Genomic DNA, 7,319 nt, shown 5'->3' with positions numbered 1-7,319 from the left:
AATATATTTTCCTTTCTAAAAAAAATTATAAGAGGGTTTTTTTTATTTGTTATTATGTTAATGCAATACCTGAAAGTTTTCTTTGTTATTATATGTAAATCTTTATCTATGTGGGAATTGAAATAATCAATCAATCTCTTCAAACTATGCATGCAAGTAACAATTCATACTATACCATCGAAACGTATCATAACTCTTTAGATGATTTGAACGACAATTGAAATCTTTAAACACATTATTTGAGTTACTTTATCAGGGTAAGTGAGCAAACTTTTACCCTAATTTCAACATACGATTTGCCTACAATTTCATAGCTTATTGTTATGAAGAAGACGTCAGGCGAGCATACAACATATATATTACATCTTACTTGAACTACTTATAACAATTCTACATAAATAACAACTGTGTTCATCATCTCAAAAACCTCATACAGATTCTTTCAAGTGAATTTTATTTTATAATTTCGCTTTTGCGACATAAATCATTCAATATTCGAGAAAAAAATATACTTTTGTTTGCAGGTCATAATGATTGATTGATTGTTGGCTGGGTTGATGAATGTCCAGTGGCAAATATTCCATGTGTGTTCAGGACGAAAACAAATTAATAATACATACAAAATGGTAGGTCCTGTTATTGAGACCGTTCGTGATGAAGGTCGGGAAAATTTAAACAGTCACTTGAAAATAAGGGTGTATTGAATGTGGACCGAAATTTAACATTGCATCAGGCTACCTACGGACCCTCAAAGATTTGTTACGAGGATTCCTAACGTGCACATAGTATAACACTGAGTCACTCTCTTAAACGTCCCTTCTCTGACTGGACGTGGCTAGGTACTTGTAATTCCCGTCCAGCCAGGCGGACACCCCACTCTGAGTTTTCTGTCGTTTGGAGTAAGACCTGAAGTGACACCATTTCGAATCCGTTCAACGCTCAATAACAAAGGCCTTTTTTTAACCTTTTTGGGTGTTGATCAGAACAATCATAGACTTGCAGTGAGATACAGTTGTGAAAGAAATTCTATACGACAATGTAACATGAGTGTATCAACTTTCGTGTGAATGTTCCAATATTTGAAAGTAGATGATGGGACACTATTTTCCATATCAAATAAGATACAATATCTTTTCGATAACTGCACCTGCTTTTTAAACAGGTGCCCTCTTCAACACCACATCAGCAAGATGTTCTTAACGTACCTTAAATAATTATATAGCTGTACAAGATTTTTAGTATTGACACAAACTACCAACAAAAGCTTACAGTGTAATACAGGTAATAGATGTATTAATTGATATTATATGTCCAAATGCAAGATGTAATTACTTTAAGTTAAGTCGTTATATCGATACCATAAAAACACGAGAATTTCAAGAATTTCAAGAATTCACAAAGGGGGCGAGTGATGTATATTATCGACCTCAAAATTTCCGCTACTCTGAACGCGCAGCTGAAAACATACTTTCCAAAATAGAATATCCAAGAATGTTGCAATATTTAGGAGAAATAGAAGATCAAACATTCGCAACAAGCTCTGTTCCAGCTCTTGAAGTAATTCTTAATAAAATGCCTACAAGGTTTAAAGATCTACACGATGTTTTGGGACGTATTATTGGGACCAATCAAGGTAGAACACGTTAAATGTTTATTTTTTTCTATGAACTTCAAAGATAAATAAGTATATATTAGATTATTTGTATCCAGTTTTGTTTTCGTGAGTTAATCATTTGAAGAACTAGAATTAAAGACATTGATTTATATTTGTATAGCTTAGATTATCAAAACAGCGTCTTTTTCTCGTAAAACTCATCAGTGGCGCTCGGACCAAATAAGTTAGAAGGACTGATCAGTTTATTGTAAAATAACATTTCTCGGATATGTCATACATGTTTTTTTATTTTTTTAGCGTCACAGAATATTGACCTTAATCAATTTTATCGCCATTCGATGGACATTTATCGATTTCTTTATACGATATTTGAATCAATTAAACGTGTAAAAGCAACACGAACACTTTATTTAAAAATTGCATGCTTCTTTTTGTAAATTCATTGGGGTGTAAAAGCGTTGACCGAAGTATATTTTGTATGAAGCGCGGAAGCGCTTCATTCTAAAAATGTGCGCACGGTCAACGCCTTTACAACCCTATAGATGTTTTAAAGAAACATTTTTATGTTCTTACTTTATAAAGACTACGTTATTTTGGTTATGTGAAGAGTCAGATCAGAATTTGTGGATTCCAGAAAATTTCGTACAGTGCATTCACGAACTTCAGAGACGTCTATTATATTGGGTTAGATACAGGTATTGTTCTCATTACTTTAAAGCAGAAAACAATCTATTCCAAGGTGTACTTACTGACGAAATGAAGATCATTTTAGAAACATTACTACACAACATAGCTCCATTATTTTTTCAAAGTATTCACTACGGAAACATGTGTTCTAATTTCAAGTTTACACACTTTGACCATTTTAAAGAGTTAAACACCCCGTTTATTGAGAAAAGTAAATCTATTTTCATATTACTAAAAATAATACGGAGAAGTTTGTCCATGTGCACTTTAACTCAGAGTAGCGGTATATTGTACAAGACTTTATTCAGACTATTACACAATAAGTTTTCTTATTTTACTAAAGGTGAGTACTTTTTGCTATTTTGCTATGCAAATCAGGTTTTTACACAACGTCTTCAAACTGAAGTTTGCAAAGAAAACAAAAAAATGTACTTGATTAAGAGGCAGTGCATGGCGCATTCACTTATTGGAACAAATGTCGACGCCATCGCTGGCTGGTTATTATTAGCTTCATATTTCTATGAAAAAGGCAAACCTCTATGCGTTCTTAAAATCATTGACGTGATTCTTGCGAAATCGATAGATGATAAAATGTTAATTGCTGACGGATACCATGAAGACGTTATGATGACTTATTTAGAACAAGTGGCTAGCACCAATTGGAATTATAAATTGTCAGTTCTGAATTACATGAAAATGCATTGTGTTGATATGATTTATGTTATACCTGGTTCTCCCCTGAATCCCGAAGAACTATTGCCAAAATTTAAATTTAACTTTTATACAATTCCACCAGTCATATACGCGTATATTCTGCGGTTCATGTGTTATAATACAAAGGACAAGATCTCTCTCAGGGAAAAAGCGATTTGCGACATAATAAAGCAGTGTCGCGAAAATTGTTTTCTTGGAGATTGGAAGGGAAGAGCTATTACATATGCAATATTAACAAAGATTTATCAAGCTATGCATGATGATAAGTCTGCTTTATATTGGAATTCGCATTTATGCAGATATTGGAGAAAAAATAATGGTGGACCCATTACGCTGTTTTTACAACATTTGAATTACAATAGTTAATAAAACTTGACAGATTGTGAGTACATTAACTTTGTTTTGAATGTCATTTAAACTTTATTTATTCAGTGGAAGAATTTTTTAATCTGTAAGACTGTTATTTATTATTTATGAAATGTATGATAAAAAAAAACGTTCGTCAAGAATCGTTTTGTTACTTTTATACGGGCGGATACCTTGTTGAAATAAAATAAAAGAAATGGGACTCGTTATTAGAGAAGATCAAAAAGATCTAGTCTGTTTCATTTCACATTTTCTTATTTTATAATTCACCAAAAAACTTAATGTGTGTGAGTGTGTGTGTTTGGGTTGGGTTTTTTTTACGAGTTCTCCCTGAAAACTGATCAGTCAATAGGTTTAAGTTGACTAAAGGTATCAAATTACACTAAATGACGGCCAATAGCTAGTGTACACATTTGTCTTTTAAAACACAACTGACATGATCGTAATAATGCTATGTGTACAAATGTATTGTTTTTCAGGGGCTAAATTGGGAGCCCGTCTTCCCTACTATTGAAAAAAATGATGGTGTAATGGGGAGATACTTTTGACAAAGTTGAATCCTGACCGTACACTTCGATGTTGTTATCATGTATATCTATTATATAGTCAGATTTATAAATCTACTGTTTGCAAAAGTTTGAATAATTCTAAATAATAATGATGTTCTTATCCCGGGCAGAAAAACATTAGCCGTATTATGCACACCTATTAGACATTTTTGGTCCTCAATGCTCTTTAACTTTGTACTTGTTTTGGCTTTCGAACTTTTTTTATCTGAGGGTTACTGGTTAGTCTTGTGTGGACGAAATGCTCGTCTGGCGTATTAATTTATAAACCTAGTACCTTTTGATAGCTATCATGCGTGTGTTTCTCTGACCTATATGTTCTCCCATTTATTTGTATTGTAGTCCTGGCATGTAATATTGTCATTTCAATGTTATATTTAACATTGCCATAAAAGCGGGATGGTTTTGGCAGCCACAAAACCAGGTTCAACCAACTATTTTTTTCTTAAAATGTCCTGTACCAAGTCAGGAAAATGGCCATTGTTATATTATAGTTCGTTTCTGTGTGTGTTACATTCTAGTGTTGTGTTTCTGTTGTGTCGAAGTTCTTCTCTTATATTTGATGTGTTTCCCTCAGTTTTAGTTTGTAACCAGGATTTGTTTTCTCTCAATCGATTTATGAATTTCGAACAGCGGTATACTACTGTTGCCTTTATTTATAAATAATTCAAACTTTTTTGGAGACCAATGCTTTTAAAGAACCACTTATTTAATCTATTTCAAATTTCTGAAACCCCTCGTAGGGTTTTTATTTGACATGAAGTGTTTCAACTCCCAATATTTTGTCTAAAATTTGTAGTTCCATATATCTTGGTCATATAAATCTCGTAATCCTTTTAGTTTTTAATGTTTTGTTAAGTCTGTTTGGTTTTGATGTCTCAAATTATTCTATACATTTGACTTTCGAAATGTTTTACTCCATAATTATCACAAAATGGTTATGTTCTTAAATTAAAAGACGTTCAATTTTAGAGACAGTGGAAACGCCAAAGAAGCACTGGAACTACTTCTTATTTATGTGTCGTGTGATACTGTATAATCATGTGAACTATAAGATCGCTTTATTTATCTTGTTTACTCTAAAACTGATATATTATTGTACAAAAAGATTGGCTATCATCACATTTATGAGATTTTATTTATTCATATTGTTATTTTTATTTACATTTATCATTGACTCGCTTCATAAAGAAATAAAGATCTACAAATTAATTGAAGTCTATGATTGATTGATGATTACAGTATTTCCACATTTTTTCCGACCGACGCTAATTTATCCAAATGCGGACTGCTTTGCTCTCCTCAATTTGACATTTTGACCTATCATAGCTGCAAATGTTTGCACCTGTCCTAAGTCAGGAATCTGATGTACAGTAGTTGTCGTTTGTTTATGTAATTTATACGTGTTTCTCGTTTCTCGTTTTTTTATTTCATATAGATTAGACCGTTGGTTTTCCCGTTTGAATGGTTTTATACTAGTAATTTTGGGGCCCTTTATAGCTTGTTGTTCGGTGTGAGCCAAGGCTCCGTGTTGAAGGCCGTACATTGACCTATAATGGTTTACTTTTTTTTAAATTGTTATTTGGATGGAGAGTTGTCTCATTGACACTCACACCACATCTTCCTATATCTGTTTGGTTGTCACACATTGTTATCATTATAAAGGAATTTTAATAGACTGTCATAAATAAGAGTGAGATTTATCTTAGCTATAACACTAGGTTTAATCCACAACTACGACAAAAGGAAATGCATGTACTTAGTCAGAGATATGGCAGTTGTTTTCCTTTCATTTGCTGTGTTTGAGCATTTTGATTTTGCCATTTGATACGGGACTTTCCGTTTCGAATTTTCTTTGCAGTTCTATAATTCTTGTGACTTTACTTTTTACACATTTTGAAAATTTTCAATCGTTCCTAAGAATCACTTTGATGTCAAACTGTGTAAAAAGTAAAATCACAAGAGTATAGAACTGCAAAGAAAATTCAAGATTCTTGGGAACAGTTGAAAAATTTTAAAACTTGGTAGCTTATGCACTGTAACCTATCACGTATATACACTATTAGACCAGATTCAAATTTAACTAGGGCTACATGACAATATGAGGAGCATGATTTAAATTGACATACTTTTCCCCTACAAGATCACTTCATTCTGAAGGAAAATCTTCTTCCGAAATGGCCATTACATATCAAAAACTGTCCAAAAACTTTTCACTTTTATATTTTTTGCCGACTACAAACAAAAATTTTCATATTTGAAAGTACTTCGCCAATTTTAATTTTTGGTGTGGATCTGAATCTGATAATTGTAACATTCATCAAAATGTATTCTAATTACCTGGAATAACAAAGATCATCTGATAAATTTATTTGCATTTTTATTTTGTAGAAATGATCCATAGAAAGCCTTATACCACGTTTTCGTTGCAATTCTTAATTCAAGATGTCCCCCCCCCCAAAAAAAAAAAAACCAATAGAAAGAGTTTTCAATGGAACTAGGAGAAAAGATATACAAGCTTTCTTCTCAGATATTGCCTCACATATTATAACACTATATTACGGGAAGATTCTACTCTAGTATTTGCTGCATTGTATGGTATCCTAATTTGAGATATTATAATAACTACCACAGTGGAACAGGATAAAGACATACAAACAATATCGAAATACAGCTTTTCAAAAACTATAACACGTGTGAAAATCCATTAAGTGTTTCTAGACTTACTTTGAGCGCTTGTGCCTATCCGAAAACAAGCATTGTCACTGAGTTGAATATAAGTTTATTTTAACCTGTATTTGGCAAAGACTTTTCAGATTTCGTGTTCTCTTAGCCCTCAAGCCTTCTTACTAAATTTTTTTTATTTAAGTGTCACTGATGAGTCTTTTTGTAGACCATCCCGCGAAAAGCGTACAAAAAGATAAGCGTGGTACATTGATTAGTATTTTAACAATGCATAAAAAGAAAGTTGTAGCTTTTCAAATCATTAACATCATATACAAATATTGATTAATGACACTCTCAATGTTAATATTTAAATTTCCTGGACAATTATATAAAGGCGTACAATTTGTAAAGAACTATATTGGTTTATTACCCGAATCTTGGTTATATAAAAAGCTATTAATTGTTGTCGTTATTATTTTCGTTGGAAATCAAGATACCATAAACAAAAAATTTCTATGGTCAAATATTTGTATAATATATATGGAAAAAAAATATATAAGATCTCAACGAATATTTTGCTATCCCTCTTATGGAATCTATAAAACATACTGTAAGTTTTGATTATGCATGCTATTACAATTTTTTTTTAATTAACGAACTTCATACGGAAGATCAAAATTGTAAAAACATGTGTCGAATCAAGT

The sequence above is a fragment of the Mytilus edulis genome, chromosome 9 (genome assembly GCF_963676685.1).
Source record: "Mytilus edulis chromosome 9, xbMytEdul2.2, whole genome shotgun sequence".
NCBI lineage: Eukaryota > Metazoa > Mollusca > Bivalvia > Mytilida > Mytilidae > Mytilus > Mytilus edulis.
The sequence above is the reverse complement of the archived record's forward strand: the minus strand, read 5'-3'. Positions refer to the sequence as shown.